Source organism: Rutidosis leptorrhynchoides, chromosome 1 (assembly GCF_046630445.1).
Source record: "Rutidosis leptorrhynchoides isolate AG116_Rl617_1_P2 chromosome 1, CSIRO_AGI_Rlap_v1, whole genome shotgun sequence".
Taxonomy (NCBI): Eukaryota; Viridiplantae; Streptophyta; class Magnoliopsida; order Asterales; family Asteraceae; genus Rutidosis; species Rutidosis leptorrhynchoides.
The window spans coordinates 51,960,908-51,981,356 of record NC_092333.1 but is presented as its reverse complement, the minus strand read 5'-3'; positions in this window follow the sequence as shown (position 1 = coordinate 51,981,356).

Genomic DNA, 20,449 nt, shown 5'->3' with positions numbered 1-20,449 from the left:
CTCCGACGAGTGCCAAAAGGCATTCGATCTTCTGAAGGAGAAACTGATCAATGCACCAATCATAATTGCTCCGAATTGGTCCCTTCCATTCGAGCTCATGTGCGATGCTTCCGATTTTGCTGTTGGCTCTGTTTTGGGTCAGAGGGTCGAGAAACATTTCTGACCCATCTACTATGCAAGCAAGACTTTGCAGGGAGCACAATTGAATTATACTACTACTGAAAAGGAGCTCCTTGCAGTGGTCTTTTCTTTTGATAAGTTCAGGTCCTACTTAGTCTTGTCTAAGACTATAGTGTTTACGGACCATTCTGCTCTGAAGTACCTATTTTCGAAACCGGATGCGAAACCTCGACTGCTTAGATGGATCTTGCTTTTGCAAGATTTCGACATCGAGATCCGGGATAAGAAGGGTGCTGAAAATCTAGCGGCTGATCACTTGTCTAGACTCGAGAACCCAAATCTCGAAGTCCTTCACGAATCTAGTATCCATGATGATTTTCCTGATGAATATCTCATGGCGATGGACAAGGTGGACGAGCCGTGGTACGTGGACATTGCTAATTATCTCGTTGGGGGATTCTTGGAAAAAGGGTGGTCGCATCAAAAGAGGAAGAAACTCTTCAGTGACCTTAAGTACTATTTCTGCGAGGCTCCCTATCTTTTTCGTTGTTGTCCCGATGGGGTCATCCATCGGTGCATTTCCGGTGAGGAGTGTATGCGTATTTTGACCGAGTACTATAGTGGGCCTACCGGTGGGCATTTTGGACCCCAAATCACGGGGCGTAAAGTCTATGATGCCGGCTTCTTTTGGCCGACAATTTTCAAGGATGCCCACCGGATTTGCAAGTCGTGCGATTCTTGTCAAAGGGCCGGTAAAGTCACCAAACGGGATGAGATGCCTCAACAAAGCATCCAAGTTTGCGAGGTATTTCACGTTTGGGGAATTGACTTTATAGGGCCATTTTTGAAATCTCAGAATTATAGTTACATACTCGTTGCCATTGACTACGTGTCTAAATGGGCCGAAGCTCAAGCTTTGCCCACAAACGATGCACGAGTTGTGATTTCCTTTCTTAAGCGTTTATTTTCTCGATTTGAAACTCCTAAAGCTTTAATTAACGATAGGGGTACTCATTTTTGTAACGCTCAAATGGAGAAGGTATTGAAGCGATATGGAGTTCTCCATAAAGTTTCTACTTCATACCATCCCCAAACGAGCGGACAAGTTGAGAATACCAATCGAGCTCTCAAAGGGATTCTTGAGAAAACAGTAGGGTCAAATCCGAAGGAGTGGTCGAACAAGCTCGATGAAGCTTTGTGGGCATTTCGAACCGCCTACAAAACGCCAATTGGTACCACTCCTTATCGGTTGGTTTATGAGAAAGCGTGTCATCTCCCGTTGGAGATTGAGCATAAGGCTATGTGGGCGCTTAAAAAGTGCAATTTGGATTTGAAAGAAGCCGGATGCCTAAGGGCGGGGCAATTGAATGAGCTTGGTGAATTACGCCTTGATGCGTACAAAAATTCGTTAATTTATAAAGAGAAAACCAAGCAATGGCATGATAGGAAGTTAAAGGGTCCAAAAGAGTTTAATGAAGGCGATCGAGTGCTTTTGTTTAACTCTAGATTAAAGCTTCTACCAGGAAAACTTAAGTCCCGGTGGACCGGACCATTTGAAGTTGTTAAGGTGTACCCGTACGGTACAATTGAGTTGAAAAACGCAAGTGGTACAACCTTTAAGGTTAATGGACATCGTGTGAAGAAGTATTTTGATGGTCCAATGGTGATTGATGACGGGGTTCACGTTGAACCCGATCCTAAGGATACTTGAAGTTGGAAACGAGTTTTGTGAACGACTCGTTAAACATGGTTCACATTGTTGTATAGTTTGTATTAATAGGTTTAATCATGAGTTTGCTGAGTCTTAAATGCTAAATGATTAATTATGATAGATTACTTGCTTGTTTTGTTGGTTGTTTTGGTGTTTAAAGGTATTGGAGTTTGCTGCATAGTTTAAAAAGTCGAGGAACCAGTTCCAGCACATTGCCGCGGCGCGACAAACAGGGCCGCGGCGCGATATAAAACAGGGTTTGATTACAGAAAGGCATCTAAAAATGGGTTTCAAACACGTTCATTGCCGCGGCGCGACATTTGAGGTCGCGGTGCGAGGTTTCAAACGTTTTGTGGGTCACGTATTTTTAAAGTATCAGAATCAGGTATCGCGTTTTGCCGTGGCGCGACCACTTATGTCGCGGCGCGACAAACCTGTCACACAGGTTTCAAACCCCACGGGTCAGGTTTTCATCAATTGGGTAACCCGACCCACTAACTAATCGACGGGATTTTAAGTCTTTTTAGGGGATTTGGATCAGTTTTTCACCCACTACTCTCACACTAAACTCTCAAACAAAGTTAAAGTTCTCAAACCCTAGTTTCAATTAACACTAATTGCTACTTAATTTTTTCAATTCATTGTGCAAACATGCCGGTTAAGGTCCGATTTTGACTAATCTCTTGTTTTTTCTTTCATGTTTCTTGATTAATTATCTTGATTTTAGGGTTCATGTTTGAAATTTTAAGGGGTTTGTTTAATTGAAACTTTTATGCCTTAGTATTTGATGAATTGTTGATGAATATGATAATATTGTGTGTTCTTCATGAATTTTTGTGTTGTTATGCATAATATTGATTCTTGAAATTAGGGTAGTGTTAAATCTGAATGTAATGTTGAATGTTTGGGGATTTTGTTTGTTAGGAAGATGTGTGCTTATAGATACATGCTTTAAGATAGTGTGGGGTGATTTGGGCGGGTCATTTGTGATTTTGGAAATTGCTAAAACATGATGATTTATGTGATTTGTGAGATGGTTATTTGGTTATTGGAATGGGATATTTTTCATGGAGTAGGTTAATTAGCTAGATGAGTTTGTGCAATTGAGTTAAATGGAGATTGTTAAATGGGGCGTTTACATGATATGTTGTTTTGAGAATTGGTTTGAATTTGATACCATGGAATACAAACATATGTTGTCAATACTTTCTTTTGTCTAAATGCCTAATTAAAGTTGAGACGAGTATTAATGGTGCTTGGTGCAAGTATGTGGAACATATTGATTTTTCTAACGCTAACTTTTCGATGTTTTGTGTTTTGGTTTGGTTTTTGTTTCATATGTGTAGAGAAGCAGATTTGATGCTCCATCATCTTCTTCGGCTCAATCCCGAAGGGAGGAAGAGCGAAGATCTAATCGGGAGGTTTGGTTGCAACAAGTTGAGGAGCAATTCTCGGAATATTTTGGATACATTTCACCTCGGAATATTCAAGAGACTTGGTATTTTAGTTGGGGTGAATTGAATAGTGCATCTAGTGAGGTAAGGGAGGATATTGCTTATATGTTGGTGATGTCGAGACAGGGGGTTGATCTTGGCACTTGGGAACGTGCTTTTTCATTAAGAAACGATCTTTACCGTGAGCTAATTGTTGAGTTTTTCTCCTCTTTGAGTTTCCCTTCTCGAAGGGATGGGACGGATCAAGGCTTTTTGACATTTCATTTAGGAGGGGAAAGTCGAGCCATGAGCTGAATTGATTTGTCTCGAGCACTAAATTTGTATGAAGAATTAGATGAGAAGTCTTTGATACGATATTTGAAGAAAGAAACTGAGTTCATTGGGAATCAGGAAGATTATAATGAGCGCGATTATTGGTTTGAAATTTCAGGTTTAACTCCATTTGTGTCTAATGAGTCGAAGGACTCCGATATTCGAAGCAGAGATCTACGGTTACTCCATAAACTATTGTCGTGTACTTTTTGTGGACGAAGGAATGGGAATGATAAGGTTAATTCTACCGAGTTGTGGATAATGCATCGATTTCAGCATAATGCGCATGTGGATTTGTGTATGTTGATCGCTACCTATTTATCTAATCAGTCGAGGGAGACATGCTCTTCGAGGCCACTGCTGGGTGGCCATTTTGTTACAAAGATTGCATGATTTTTCGACATCAATTTTAGCAGGTGTACAAGGTTGACCGACCCCTTGCAAGTGATGAAACCTTTCAATTTAAGGTTTTATCTTAATGTGCGTTTTGTGATGTGGGATGCGAATCGGGTTGGTTTGGTCGCATATGTTGAGCCACAAGAGCACGAGGCCGGTGGTAATGTTCAAGGAGGTGAAGAGGCGGAGCCGGTTGCTCCAAATATGCCAGCGGGGGGTCATCCTTGGGGTATTTCCCAAGAAATTTGGGATAACTTAGTTTCGCGGGTCGATAACGTCCAAATCGGTGTGTCAGACAACTTTGCTGCGTTTCGGGGAGAACAACAGTCGCATAATGACCGTATGTGGGAGAGTCAACAAAGGATCGATGAGAGGACGGCTGAGTCTTTGCATGACCAGCAATGGATGGCATATGGAGGCGATTGGCAAAGGCACAACGCTCGTCTTTTCTACTATAACCCGGAGAATTATTATGGTACACAAGCTCAGATACCGGTTTATTATCGCAGCCCAGTTAGGCCCCGAGTTCAGGCCCCGATTTACAGTGAAGAGGAGAGGTTGGAGGATGCACGACAGAGATTCGAGCAGCAGTATCCATACGGCAACTGGCCGTATGATGGGTTTCAGTGAGGAGGGCCTGCGAGCCCATGATTATGTTGTACTTTGTTTTAAACTATTTCCGTTTTGTTGGTTTGTACTTGGATGATTTTATATTTTGCTTATGTACTGTGGATTTATTTGGGGACAAGGCGTTTAGGCACCGGGTGGTACCACCTTGTTCCATTTATGTAGTTTTCTTGTGTTTTTCTTTTCTTAGGAATGTTGGTGAAACAATTTTTCAAGTCTGGCATTAAGTTCAGCAAAACTACTTGAGTGATGATATTGGTGTGAGGATCGGGAATGGACGATGTTTTATGCTGGCAGTAAGTTCAGCGCCATCTGTCACTGTCATTCCACGATCAGTGGTTACCTCGATAAGTTTTTATTTTTCTTACCCTTTCGATTTTAATCTATTTTTGATCTCAAGTAATGGGGACATTGCTTGATCTCAAGTGTGGGGTGGGGATATAAAATCTCTCGGGTTGGTTGTTAATGGAATCATCACCATACTAGTTTTGATATTAAAAGACTTGACGTTTCACGGGGTTTTGGTCGTAAAAAAAAAATTGAAAAATTTAGGGTAAAATAAAAAAAAATAACAGAAAAGTTAGTTCAAAAATAAAAAAAAAGTAGAAAAACAATTGAAAATTCGGCCAAAACTTTAATTTTGAAAATTGGCTTGGTATTTTATGGTATAATTCGTGTTTTCAAAGAAGCCAAAATTGTTCCACATGTTCATTGCCATTGGACATGAAATCCTACGAGTTCGGGGAACTCAATAGTAGGTCACCTGTACCAAAACGGGTGTAAACCGTGAGAGAGCGGTGATTGCATAGCGTGATTGTGACCGAATCACGTGCTAGATCAAAAACTTTTGGTTACTTGGTATAGCAGACTTCCGAAACTATATCATTTTATTATTACATCATCTAATGGTGTGATACTGTGGGAAGAGGAGCCTCGAGCTTCACCAGTGCTATCCTTTTTAGGAGCAATAGCTACGTGCTTGTGTTTGCTTAGACAACACAACCCATAGCCAAAAGCTATGGCACCCAAAGATTTTTGGGATTTATTGGAAGGGTAATATCTACTTCTTACTTTTCTTAAAACAAGCAGAAAAGCTTGATACTGTGGGAAGTAGGTAAACCGGTGTCAATTGAAACAGATTGGCACTTCCGAGTGACTCAGATCCACTCATTAAGGAAGTAAAGTCTTCCGACCGTTCTACTTGGTACGTATACCTCTTAAGCGTGCCATTTCATTACCCATCATTTCACGATGAGGTACTGTTAGAGGAGAAAGTCTTGAACTTTCAAAACATGTTCATTATTTTGAATGTGAAATCCTACGTGAACATGAAAGTTCATACGTAGGTCACTTGTACGAAAAACGGTGTCAACCGTATGAACGGTGATAGTAGCGTATAGTCGAAACCGGACCATTCGCTAGATCGAAAACTAAAACAGGGCGATCCTCATTGGTTCTCCTAACAAGGACAATGTTGCACCCGACCACCTTATTTAACCACACAGGATGCATCTTTTCCATCCTTAAGGGAGTCAAGTCTCCCGAACGACACACTTGCTGTAACATCCCAAACCAATACGCGACAAAAAACATTGTAAATTTGTGACACAAAAAAAAATTTGCTGGCTGACCATCTGCGCGCCGCGCGGACACCCTTGCGCGCCGCGCAAATACGGGCTGTCCCCGGTGCACTTTAATGCGAAAAAGACGAGGTACTTCCCGACACATTTAGCTAAAACGCTTTTAACCGTACATTAATTTATGTAAAACTAGCACATAACTAAGGTATGAACGAGTTTTACAAAGTGGGGCCCACACGTGCCCAAAATACCACTAAGTGTAAAATACAAATAAGAGTTTCGACCACAAAAAGTTTAATTGCCAAACGACACAATGAGCATGGTGTTTGGGGTTAAACTACCCAAGCCTCGGTCAAACTCCAAGCCATAAACCAAAAGCGCTTCCTAATCATCAAAGCGGGAAACTCAATCCAAGGTAATGCCCTTACCCTTATCCACACACGAACCTATAAAAAGGTAAACAACGAGAGGGTAAGCAAAGCTTAGTGAGCAAAATAATTATACATATACATATATAATCTACCTACTTGCATCACTTACACAACATCATACTCGGTTTAACATTTCGACAATCATACAACAATGTTATGCATATACCATAAACCGCAAATCCACGAGTAGCTAATAATACAATAGCATACGATTCATAATTAATTACATTCAATACATAATTCACGCAACCTTGGTTAACCAATTCGAACAAGGGAAACGGTACTTACAAGACCGTTGGAGTTCATAACATCCACTAGTGTTACTTACACACCGCGTAATCACTAATCCCCCGGGTGATGTCTTGAACACCGCGACTAACTCACCCTTACGACAATGTGGCGTCTTAAACACCGCGACGAATCCACACTTCATTCAATACAATGAGTGGTGTCTTAAACACCGCGACAATTCCACTCCCATGACAATGTGGTGTCTTAAACACCGCGACAATACCACATGTCAATTAAACAATGAGTAGTGTCTTAAACACCGCGACAATACCACTCGTCAAACATACTATGAGTAGTGTCTTAAACACCGCGACAATACTACTCGTTACCTAGAATGTGGTGTCTTAAACACCGCGACAATTCCACATTCGTACACACAAATAAATACATTATATACGTACACGCATAATTATTCCACTCACCTTATGCCGTCGGTGATTATTAAACCAAGCTTGAATTCCGAGGTAACGTACCTATTTCACAAGCATATAATCAATCAATCAACTTGGTCCAATCTCACATTACACACCATCCTAGTTCATCTTGACCCATTTGGACACTTAACCCTAATTTGGGTCATTTTCACCAAAAACCCTAACACTTGGCACTCAAGGCCTTCATACCCATTAAATCGCTAGGTTTTAACACAAAACACTAACATTAACCAACATTGGTCCATTTTGACCCATTTGACCTAATAAAAGTCAATACACTCATTTTGGGTCATCTATACCCAAATAGCACCCATTTATACATCAAGCAAGTGTTCTAACCAATTATTAGCCAATTAGGGTTTCTTAACATCAATTAACACTTTTAAAACCCTAGCTAACCCATTATTGAGTCTACATGACCCAATTTACCCAAAACACCCAATTTACCTACAAATGGGTCTTAGTGTTCATCTTCAACACAAACCCTAACCCATACACAAAATCAAAACAAGAAATGGAAGTTAAGGTATACCACAACTATCAAAATGTAGCAATGGATGAGATGAACAACTTTAGAACTTGGACTTTAGCAAGAAACCTTCTTCTTCTTCTTCAAAATGGGATCTCTCTCTCTAGAACTCACTTCTCTCTCTAGAATTGAATTAGGAAGATAAGGTTGGTGAAAAGGGGAGTAAATGAGCTCCCAAACAACTGAACCAAGCCTTAAAGTCGGCCTTGAAGTGAATTTCCCAAAATGCCCTTGATTTAAATTTAAATAAACAAGAGGGGCTGTCTGCACGATTTTGCGCGACGCGCCATTAGGCTGCGCGGCGCGCCAATGGACAGAAACTGGTTCCTAGTTCCTTTTGAAATATAAAACCAATCCCACAACAAAGTTAACTTCTATACATTATTTACAATAATTACACGGGTCTTACAACTCTCCCCCACTTATTCGGATTGCGTCCTCGCGATCCAAGCCGCATGACAAGCGGGAAGATAAACCAACACGCACTCTTCGGGCTCCCATGTAAACTCGGAACCTTTATTCCGTTGCCATTGAACCTTATAGGTCCTAACCTCTTTATGCCTCAACCTTTTGATCTTCTCATCAAGTATAGCGATCGGCTCTTCAACATATTCCAACTTATTGTTTAGCTCAATTTCATCTAAGGGCATCCACGAAGAATCATCCGCAAGACACTTACGAAGGTGGGAAACATGAAACGTGTTATGGATCCCCGCAAGCTCTTCGGGTAATTCCAATCGATATGCAACCTCACCAACACGAGTTAAAACTTTAAACGGCCCAATAAACCGAGGACCTAACTTTCCCCGTTTTCGAAATCGAATAATACCCTTCCATGGCGAAACCTTGAGCATGACCATGTCGCCCTCTTGGAATTCGATCGTTCGTCTACGTCTATCGGCATACGACTTTTGCCTATCTTGAGCCTTTTTCAAATGTTCACGGATAATATCAATCTTGTTAATCGTATCTAAAACCAAATCGGTACCCCCGATTTCCCTCTGTCCCCAACAAACGGGAGTTCTACACCTTCGACCATAAAGCATCTCGTAAGGTGGCATCCCGATACTAGTATGAAAACTATTATTGTACGAGAACTCCACCAAGGGTAAATGCTCATCCCAACTACCACCGAAGTCAATAATGCACACCCGTAACATATCTTCCAAGGTTTGGTTCGTACGTTCGGTTTGACCGTCCGTTTGAGGATGATACGCCGTGCTCAACTTTAATTGCGTACCCATATCTTCATGAAACCTTTCCCAAAACCGAGATGTGAAACAAGTATCTCGATCCGAAATAATAGATATAGGAACACCATGTCGTGAGACCACTTCCTTGATAAACAACTTAGCCAAGGCCTCCGACGATATTGCTTCTTTAATGGGAAGAAACAAAGCACTTTTCATCAACCGATCCACAATCACCCAAATTGAATCATATTGAGTCCTCGCCGTCCTAGGTAACTTAGTGATAAAATCCATGGTAATGTGCTCCCATTTCCATTTCGGGATTTCTAACGGTTGCAACTTACCATACGGCTTTTGGTGCTCGGCTTTAACTTGCAAACAAGTGACACATTGTTCCACATACTTAACAACATCGCGCTTCATGCCCGGCCACCAATAATCTTTCTTCAAGTCATGATACATTTTTGTAGCGCCCGGGTGAATGGAATATTTTGACTTATGTGCTTCATCAAGTAGCACCCGTCGATAGTCACCCATCTTAGGCACCCACACCCTTCCTTGAAAAGACAGTAACCCTCGCGAACCCATAATAATAAACTCCGATTGGCCCACGATTCGCTCCTCGTGCTTATTGTGAACATAAGCCTCGATTTGAATCTCACCAAGCTTTTCAAGAAAGTCATTAGTGATAATCAAGCGTAACGATGCTACTCGTACCGCCGGATGTTGAGTCTTTCGACTTAACGCGTCCGCAACCACATTAGCTTTACCCGGATGGTAAAGTATCTCACAATCATAGTCCTTCACTACATCCATCCATCTACGTTGACGGTAATTCAAATCTCTTTGAGTAAAAAGGTGTTTCAAATTCTTGTGATCCGAATAAATTGTACTTTTGACACCATACAAATAATGGCGCCAAATTTTCAACGCATGCACAACCGCCGCCATCTCTAAGTCGTGAGTCGGGTACCTCGTCTCGTGGTCCTTTAATTGTCGAGAGGCATAAGCAATGACTTTACCCCTTTGCATAAGAACACACTCGAGCCCATTTAAGGAAGCATCACAATAAACTACCATATCTTCAATACCTTCCGGCAACACTAACACCGGAGCTTGACACAACTTCTCTTTTAACAATTGGAAAGCAATTTCTTGCTCGTTCTCCTAATTAAACTTAGCACTCTTCCTCGTCAATTTCGTCAATGGAGAAGCAATCTTAGAAAAGTCTTGGATGAACCGACGATAATAACCGGCCAATCCGAGAAAACTTCGGATTTCCGTGGGCGTAGTCGGTCGTTCCCAACTCTTCACCGTCTCAATCTTCCCCGGATCCACTTGGATACCGCTTTCGTTCACAATGTGACCAAGGAATTGAACCTCCCTTAGCCAAAATTCACATTTAGAGAACTTTGCATACAACTTCTCTTTTCTTAGCGTCTTCAAAACTTCACGCAAGTGACGTTCATGTTCGTGCATATTCTTCGAGTAGACTAGTATGTCGTCAATGAACACAATAACCGACTTGTCCAACATAGGTTGGCACACCCGGTTCATAAGATCCATGAATGCCGCCGGTGCATTCGTAAGACCGAAGGGCATAACTACAAATTCATAATGCCCGTAACGCGTTCGGAAAGCCGTTTTCTCAATATCTTCCTCACGGACCCGCATTTGGTGATAGCCGGACCGTAGGTCGATCTTAGAGAAATACGTTGCGCCTTGAAGTTGATCAAACAAATCGTCGATCCTAGGTAACGGATAACGATTCTTGATCGTCACTTTATTCAACTCACGGTAATCGATGCACATACGCATACTACCGTCTTTCTTCTTCACAAATAAAACCGGAGCGCCCCACGGCGAAGCACTCGGTCGGATAAAACCCTTCTCGAGCAATTCTTGAATTTGATTCAATAACTCTTGCATCTCCATTGGCGCTAAACGATAAGGAGTTTTAGCAATGGGGGTAGCCCTCGGAACCAACTCGATGCGAAATTCGACTTGTCTTTCCGCCGGGACACCCGGTAACTCATCCGGAAAGACATCTTCAAACTCATTAACTACCGGAATTTCACGAATTGGTGGTGGCTCATTACGAGTGTCGACAACATGAGTAAGGAAAGCCATACCACCGATAACAACGTGACGTCGTGCCCGAGCAAAAGTGCATATCGGCACCGATCTCCTTCGTTTGTCACCATGAATAATCATCTCTCCCCCACTTGGGGTCTTTACACGAATAAACTTGTCGTGGCATGCAATATCGGCTCTATAACGATCGAGCCAATCCATACCAACGACAACATCAAAATCACCCAAAGTCATCGGAATAAGATCAATTTCGAAACTTTCGGCGCCAAACACAACATTGCAATTTTTACATACATCAACCACTAGCGCCGTCTTGCCATCCGCTATTTCAACTTCTACCGGACGACTCAACTTTACTAGTGGTTTATTTAACTTAGGCACAAATCTTGGAGATACGAAAGACAAATTAGCACCACTATCAAAAAGTATCCGAGCCGGATTAGAATTAACCATGAAAGTACCTGAAACGACTTCATTGGATTGTTTAGCTTCTTCATTAGACATCAAGTAGTTACGACCCCTAGCCGTACCCGCTGCCTTCTCTATCCGCTTAGCATTATCATTACGCAACTCGGGACACTCGGGTTTCTTGTGTCCCTCCTTCCCACAATTGTAGCAAGTGAATTTTGTAGTAGAAGATGGTTTGGTACAATCACGAGCCATATGCCCCCTTCGCCCACAATTATGACAAGTATAGGGGAAATCCCCCGAGGCACCTTTCTTCACACTCCCCACACTCTCGGTTGGGCCTTTCTTTGACTTCTTGCTTGAAAAATTTGAGTGACTCGAACCTTCATACTTTCTCTTCCTCAACACAATCGCTTTAAACCCTTTCGCCATATTAAACAACTCATCGAAGCTCTTCACCACGTTTACGCTAATCTTTTCTTGATAACTATCATTCAAGGTTCGATAGAAATCTTCTTTCAACATTTTATCATTCCCGACATACTCCGGGCAAAATTGCGTCTTGGACAAGAACACGGATTTGAGAGTGTTCAAGTCCATCGACCCTTGCCTCAAGGTACGTAGCTCGTCCTTAAGTCTTGTAAGATCGGCCGAAGTTCGGTACTCATCGAAGAACTCCGCTTTAAATTCCTCCCAAGTGAAGTCCATACATTGTTCTTCACCATAGAGTTGGATCTTAGCATCCCACCACAATTTCGCGTCACCCCTTAACATGCTACAACCATACCTAGTCTTCTTGTCGGGTGGACACTCACAAGTACGGAAGGCCCCCTCCATATCGGAGATGAATCGGGCACTCTTGAGTGGGTCCCGATCGCCCTCAAAAGTAGGAGGTTGAGCATCCTTAAAGTTCTTGAAGAAAAAGTCACGCCTTCCCCCATTTTCTTCTTGAAGAGCAATATTAATTTGCTCCTTAACCAAAGTGACGACTTGTTCGTCAATCGTCTCGAGAAACATCTTCTTAACATCTTCGCGAAACTCCGCCTTTTGGCGTTGAAAGATGGCCTCAACCTTGGCCGTGAACTCGGGGTCCTCGCTTGAGCCCCCATTATCAAGTTCGGTGTCGTGTCCGTTTCGCGTCTTCATTCTATAAAACGGAAGAGATTAAATAACGAAATGAAAGACATAACAATACGTATACATATACACCATACCACCCCATCTCGCTCGACGATCGTCGTACATCGCTCGTTTAACACGATTTGCACCCGTAGTAAGGGTAGCTAATCATTACTACGCGAGCACGTCGCGTAACTTGCTAGTACAACGTCCGTTCCGCTTGATGATTGTTATATAATACAAACAATAACGCATGATTAGTTCATATAAACCTATGCGCTAACCAAGACCCGGTCCGACCCAAAGTCCTACAAGTCCCGCACAATACGCATACAAAAGTCTAAGTCTAGGCGCCTATCTCAAGTCACCTAAATCCCTTAGACCATGCTCTGATACCACTTGTAACATCCCAAACCAATACGCGACAAAAAACATTGTAAATTTGTGACACAAAAAAAAATTTGCTGGCTGACCATCTGCGCGCCGCGCGGACACCCTTGCGCGCCGCGCAAATACGGGCTGTCCCCGGTGCACTTTAATGCGAAAAAGATGAGGTACTTCCCGACACATTTAGCCAAAACGCTTTTAACCGTACATTAATTTATGTAAAACTAGCACATAACTAAGGTATGAACGAGTTTTACAAAGTGGGGCCCACACGTGCCCAAAATACCACTAAGTGTAAAATACAAATAAGAGTTTCGACCACAAAAAGTTTAATTGCCAAACGACACAATGAGCATGGTGTTTGGGGTTAAACTACCCAAGCCTCGGTCAAACTCCAAGCCATAAACCAAAAGCGCTTCCTAATCATCAAAGCGGGAAACTCAATCCAAGGTAATGCCCTTACCCTTATCCACACACGAACCTATAAAAAGGTAAACAACGAGAGGGTAAGCAAAGCTTAGTGAGCAAAATAATTATACATATACATATATAATCTACCTACTTGCATCACTTACACAACATCATACTCGGTTTAACATTTCGACAATCATACAACAATGTTATGCATATACCATAAACCGCAAATCCACGAGTAGCTAATAATACAATAGCATACGATTCATAATTAATTACATTCAATACATAATTCACGCAACCTTGGTTAACCAATTCGAACAAGGGAAACGGTACTTACAAGACCGTTGGAGTTCATAACATCCACTAGTGTTACTTACACACCGCGTAATCACTAATCCCCCGGGTGATGTCTTGAACACCGCGACTAACTCACCCTTACGACAATGTGGCATCTTAAACACCGTGACGAATCCACACTTCATTCAATACAATGAGTGGTGTCTTAAACACCGTGACAATTCCACTCCCATGACAATGTGGTGTCTTAAACACCGCGACAATACCACATGTCAATTAAACAATGAGTAGTGTCTTAAACACCGCGACAATACCACTCGTCAAACATACTATGAGTAGTGTCTTAAACACCGCGACAATACTACTCGTTACCTAAAATGTGGTGTCTTAAACACCGCGACAATTCCACATTCGTACACACAAATAAATACATTATATACGTACACGCATAATTATTCCACTCACCTTATGCTGTCGGTGATTATTAAACCAAGCTTGAATTCCGAGGTAACGTACCTATTTCACAAGCATATAATCAATCAATCAACTTGGTCCAATCTCACATTACACACCATCCTAGTTCATCTTGACCCATTTGGACACTTAACCCTAATTTGGGTCATTTTCACCAAAAACCCTAACACTTGGCACTCAAGGCCTTCATACCCATTAAATCGCTAGGTTTTAACACAAAACACTAACATTAACCAACATTGGTCCATTTTGACCCATTTGACCTAATAAAAGTCAATACACTCATTTTGGGTCATCTATACCCAAATAGCACCCATTTATACATCAAGCAAGTGTTCTAACCAATTATTAGCCAATTAGGGTTTCTTAACATCAATTAACACTTTTAAAACCCTAGCTAACCCATTATTGAGTCTACATGACCCAATTTACCCAAAACACCCAATTTACCTACAAATGGGTCTTAGTGTTCATCTTCAACACAAACCCTAACCCATACACAAAATCAAAACAAGAAATGGAAGTTAAGGTATACCACAACTATCAAAATGTAGCAATGGATGAGATGAACAACTTTAGAACTTGGACTTTAGCAAGAAACCTTCTTCTTCTTCTTCAAAATGGGATCTCTCTCTCTAGAACTCACTTCTCTCTCTAGAATTGAATTAGGAAGATAAGGTTGGTGAAAAGGGGAGTAAATGAGCTCCCAAACAACTGAACCAAGCCTTAAAGTCGGCCTTGAAGTGAATTTCCCAAAATTCCCTTGATTTAAATTTAAATAAACAAGAGGGGCTGTCTGCACAATTTTGCGCGGCGCGCCATTAGGCTGCGCGGCGCGCCAATGGACAGAAACTGGTTCCTAGTTCCTTTTGAAATATAAAACCAATCCCACAACAAAGTTAACTTCTATACATTATTTACAATAATTACACGGGTCTTACACTTGCTGATTTGTTTCAGAAGATGTAGTCCAGACCAGTTGTAGGGTGACGAAAAGTCTTGAAAAGTCATTGCTAAAATCGACTGGAAATCTACCAGGCCTCAACGTCAAACAGGGAAACTGGTAGTCAAAGCTTATCACAATGAGGGAGATTTGCTAGCCAAATGGGAAGCGCACCATGATACACAAAATGTCAGTGATTGATCAGATTCCTAGTGGATAACCTCCGGAAAGGTAAGATATCAGCTTTTAAGCCTGATGAATCTCAATCTTTATGGTTGACTTAACGGATTAGATGATCACCTCATGATTATCGATGATATCTAGACGTAATGTGTATCCTCCTAAGCACATTATTTTCTTACCGACATCTCGCGATGTTAGGTACTGTGGGAGGCTTGGCTTGACCAATTGCGAGGTAGCCCGTGTGTTCTTTTGGCACATTTGTTCGTTTGCTGTATCTTTGGTGCTCGGTTCCCACTTGATTCCCGTTTGCTTTGAAGACTTATTTTTCGAGATTTTCTTCTTCATCATTATGGTACGTAATTCGAGGTTAACTTTGGTTGCTATACGAGTTACATATTGTTTGCGGTTTGGGAAGTTATTTCGGGGGAATGCAAGTGGGAACCATGGTTGTTATTTACTCCAAATCGTGCCCACGCTAGTTGTTAGTTTTGTTCTTGTTCGTTTGGTTCTACATACACGTTTGAAGAAGTTACTATATGGTAGAAGATAATTATCGAGTTTAATTGCTTGAGGACAAGCAAAACTCTAGTGTGGGGTGGTTTGATACCGCATATTTTATACACGTTTTCCTTAGCGATATCGATCATAATTTAGTCCGTTCGGATACGATTTGGTGTTTATTTTGATAATATTGAGAATGTTCGAGTTTGAAGAGCTATTTGTAGAAGAGATGCGGTTTTTGGGGCTTTTGAGGCTTTTGAGGCATTTTGTTGACTAATTATTGTTATTGGTGCTCTGGGTTGGAAATGTTAAGTTAATATGGGTTAGTTTGGTTTTTAAGTTATGATTAGTATTGAAAGAGTGCAAAATAATCGAAGGATCCAGTTTCAGTGGTCTATCGCGACGCAACAAATGAGGTCGTGGCGCGATGTTACACGTGTTTCCAGAACAGAACAAGGCTTAAAAAGGGTGAAATTTCATGTTATTTGTCGCGGCGCGACAGTTTTAGCCGCGGCGCGACCGTGTATCGGTTCAGGTGATTTTGGCAATTGCTAAAACATGATGATTTATGTGATTTGTGAGATGGTTATTTGGTTATTGGAATGGGATATTTTTCATGGAGTAGGTTAATTAGCTAGATGAGTTTGTGCAATTGAGTTAAATGGAGATTGTTAAATGGGGCGTTTACATGATATGTTGTTTTGAGAATTGGTTTGAATTTGATACCATGGAACACAAATATATGTTGTCAATACTTGCTTTTGTCTAAATGCCTAATTAAAGTTGAGACGAGTATTAATGGTGCTTGGTGCAAGTATGTGGAACATGTTGATTTTTCTAACGCTAACTTTTCGATGTTTTGTGTTTTGGCTTGGTTTTTGTTTCATGTGTGTAGAGAAGCAGATTTGATGCTCCATCATCTTCCTCGGCTCAATCCCGAAGGGAGGAAGAGCGAAGAACAAATCTGTAGGTTTGGTTGCAACAAGTTGAGTAGCAATTCTCGGAATATTTTGGATACATTTCACCTCGGAATATTCAAGCGACTTGGTATTTTAGTTGGGATGAATTGAATAGTGCATCTAGTGAGGTAAGGGAGGATATTGCTTATATGTTGGTGATGTCGAGACAGGGGGTTGATCTTGGCACTTGGGAACGTGCTTTTTCATTAAGAGACGATCTTTACCGTGAGCTAATTGTTGAGTTTTTCTCCTCTTTGAGTTTCCGTTCTCGAAGGGATGGGATGGATCAAGGCTTTTTGACATTTCATTTAGGAGGGGAAAGTCAAGCCATGAGCCGAATTGATTTGTCTCGAGCACTAAATTTGTATGAAGAATTAGATGAGAAGTCTTTGATACGATATTTGAAGAAAGAAACTGAGTACATTGGGAATCAGGAAGATTATAATGAGCGCGATTTTTAGTTTGAAATTTCAGGTTTAACTCCATTTGTGTCTAATGAGTCGAAGGGCTCCGATATTCAAAGCAGAGATCTACGGTTACTCCATAAACTATTGTCGTGTACTTTTTGTGGACGAAGGAATGGGAATGATAAGGTTAATTCTACTGAGTTGTGGATAATGAATCGATTTCGGCATAATGCGCATGTGGATTTGTGTATGTTGATCGCTACCTATTTATCTAATCAGTCGAGGGAGACACGCTCTTCGAGGCCACTGCTGGGTGGCCATTTTGTTACAAAGATTGCACGATTTTTCGACATCAATTTTAGCAGGTATACAAGGTTGACCGACCCCTTGCAAGTGATGAAACCTTTCAATTTAAAGTTTTATCTTAATGTGCGTTTTGTGATGTGGGATGTGAATCGGGTTGGTTTGGTCGTATATGTTGAGCCACAAGAGCACGAGGCCGGTGGTAATGTTCAAGGAGGTGAAGAGGCGGAGCCGGTTGCTCCGAATATGCCAGCGGGGGTCAGCCTTGGGGTATTTCCCAAGAAATTTGGGATAACTTAGTTTCGCGGGTCGATAACGTCCAAATCGGTGTGTCAGACAACTTTGCTGCGTTTCGGGGAGAACAACAGTCGCATAATGACCGTATGTGGGAGAGTCAACAGAGGATCGATGAGAGGACGGCTGAGTCTTTGCATGACCAGCAATGGATGGCATATGGAGGCGATTGGCAAAGGCACAACGCTCGTCTTTTCTACTATAACCCGGAGAATTATTATGGTACACAAGCTCAGATACCGGTTTATTATCGCAGCCCAGTTAGGCCCCGAGTTCAGGCCCTGATTTACAGTGAAGAGGAGAGGTTGGAGGATGCACGACAGAGATTCGAGCAGCAGTATCCATACAGCAACTGGCCGTATGATGGGTTTCAGTGAGGAGGGCCTGCGAGCCCATGATTATGTTGTACTTTGTTTTAAACTATTTCCGTTTCGTTGGTTTGTACTTGGATGATTTTATATTTTGCTTATGTACTGTGGATTTATTTGGGGACAAGGCGTTTCGGCACTGGGTGGTACCACCTTGTTCCATTTATGTAGTTTTCTTGTGTTTTTCTTTTCTTAGGAATGTTGGTGAAACAATTTTTCAAGTCTGGCATTAAGTTCAGCAAAACTACTTGAGTGATGATATTGGTGTGAGGATCGGGAATGGACGATGTTCTTATGCTGGCAGTAAGTTCAGCGCCATCTGTCACTGTCATTCCACGATCAGTGGTTACCTCGATAAGTTTTTATTTTTCTTACCCTTTCGATTTTAATGTATTTTTGATCTCAAGTAATGGGGACATTGCTTGATCTCAAGTGTGGGGTGGGGATATGAAATCTCTCGGGTTGGTTGTTAATGGAATTATCATCATACTAGTTTTGATATTAAAAGACTTGACGTTTCAAGACAAGGCTTTTCCCTTGGACTCTAAAGGGAGAAGCCAAGAGATGGTTAGATAAGCAACCAGAGGGCACGATTACCTCTTGGGAGACTTTGGAGGATAAGTTTTTATCGAAGTTTTTCCCTGCGTCTCGAGCTGCTAGACTTCAAGCAGAAATTTCACAATTCAGACAAAAGAGCAGTGATACGTTATTTGATGCTTGGGACCGTTTTGCTACTTTGTTACGCTCATGTCCGCAACACGGGTTGAATGATTTACAGAAGGTACAAATTTTCTACAAGGGTTGTGATATCCCAACTCGTCAAACTATTGATCAAGCAGCAGGTGGTACGTTAATGGATAAGACCGAAGAAGAGGCGCAAGAGATAATTGAAAAGCAAGCTGCTTACTCTCACGAATGGCATCAAGATCATGAGTCATTCCATTCAGTTTCAGTTAAGAAGACCAAAACGCATGGTGCATATGACGATTTTGGGTCTATAAGTGCTAAGTTGGATTTCTTTGGTAGGAATTTGGAGAAGATAAATAAGGATATTCATGGTATGAAGGTCGTTGTAGTATAGTGGTAAGTATTCCCGCCTGTCACGCGGGTGACCCGGGTTCGTTCCCCGGCAGCGGCGCCAAAAACTTGATGTGTGAAATCTAGTATATAATTTATCTTGGAAATGCCGGTTTAAAGATTACTACACACTAACGGGCAGTGTACCCGATCGTGTAATAGTATAAATTGGTAATCCGAAATCGTTCCAAGGACAGTTTAAACGTGAGAATTAAGATTGTACTAATAAAATAAAATAAGTTAATCTACGAAAATCGAAAGTACGAGATAGTTTGTTTTGGTGGCTATTTAACGATTAGCCAAATCAAAGATTGATTAAAAGTAAAAGACAATATTTTTGTATTTTTAAGTTTATAAAAATAAATGCTGACTCAACAAAAAGTAAAGATATTTGAATTCAATAGATAGAAGAATGTCCGCCTAGATCTCCTATTCGCAGTGTTGGATGATTTGTTATTAAGCACTAGTTCTATTTATCAATGCACGTAATTACAGAGTCGGTTTACCCAGAGTTCTCTTTTAGCAAACACGTCAAACTAGGATTTATTGGTTTAGGGTTCCCTCTCACCAAAGACCTTTTTCGTTTGTGACTTAGTAATTAGCTAATTATAAGATTAAGATTCAATTGGTTACACGTTCGCTCCACACAATTCACCCCTATTTTGTTCAATCAATGTTACCCAGTTTACCCCCTTGGTCCAGTAAGCACCCAATCGGTTAAGACAAATCAATTGGAAATTAGATCACTAAATTGAAACAGGGTTCCCTTTGTTCAAACAAGATTCACTAATCAACCTAGTAACAATAATCAACACCCACAAGAATGGTTCTTAATCAAAACTCATAATTATCATGCATTAATTAATAAAACTACAAAGTATCATCCAAACACATGCAAATATTCAATCTAGACAAACATTAAAAGTTTAGCCAATAATCATGGCTAGAACAAAAATCACAATCAAAGTAATAGAAGAATTCATTGTTTTAACAAAGAGATTAACCTAATTAATGATTGAATCTTGAAGGATAAACGGATCGAGACTTGTTTCCGGAATGATTGATGTGTTAAATGACCTTGAAGTTCTCCAAAGATCACCAAAAATCGTCCAAAAGCTGCCCCAATTCGTCTGGATGGAAGAA